Source organism: Egretta garzetta, unplaced genomic scaffold, assembly GCF_000687185.1.
Source record: "Egretta garzetta isolate BGI_Z169 unplaced genomic scaffold, ASM68718v1 scaffold91, whole genome shotgun sequence".
NCBI classification, from domain to species: domain Eukaryota; kingdom Metazoa; phylum Chordata; class Aves; order Pelecaniformes; family Ardeidae; genus Egretta; species Egretta garzetta.
Genome location: NW_009258661.1, coordinates 4,398,889 through 4,399,445, shown reverse-complemented (window position 1 = coordinate 4,399,445; position 557 = coordinate 4,398,889). Strand labels below are relative to the sequence as shown.

Sequence of the window (557 nt, the reverse complement as noted above, 5' to 3'; positions counted from 1 at the left end):
GCGCCCCCCGCCGGGGGGCCCCCCCGCCACCACTGATGGCATGGTAGGCGAGCTGGCCCCACGTGCTCTGCCCGAGCCGGGTGGCTGCGCTGCCCAGTCCCGCAGCCCCTCACCGTGGTGTCCTGGCAGGTGCACGGGCGCTGCGTCTGCAAGCACCACACGCAGGGGCTGAACTGTGAGCGCTGTGAGGACTTCTACCATGACCTACCCTGGCGCCCAGCCGAGGGCTCCAGCACCAATGCCTGCCGCCGTGAGTGCCCCATGCCAGCACTGGCTCCTGGCAGAGAGATCCCGGTGCCAGGGCTGGGAGGCTGCGTTGTGCCAGGGGTTTTGGGGTGCTGCATGCTGGGATGTGGTTGGGTGGGGACTGACATCCTGCAGACCAGCTGGGGGGGTCTGGCGTGCTGCAGGCTGTAGTTTGGGGAGGTTTGGGGTTGGGGTGCTGCATACCAGGGTAAGGGGAGTCAGGGCTGGGAGGTTTCGTGCTGGGGGTGCTGCCTGCCAGGCGGGGGGTTGGGGTGCCGCATGCCGTGCCGCAGTGCCGTCCCCACAGGCTG

General features: G+C 69.5%; 1 protein-coding gene across 1 annotated transcript in view; it reads left to right on the top strand.

Moving 5' to 3' along the window:
- Positions 1–557, top strand: part of LAMB2 (laminin subunit beta 2) — a gene marked incomplete at its 5' end in the record, with an annotated part of 27,416 nt that overhangs the window by 15,205 nt on the left and 11,654 nt on the right. The gene's annotated exons all lie outside the window — the stretch shown is intronic.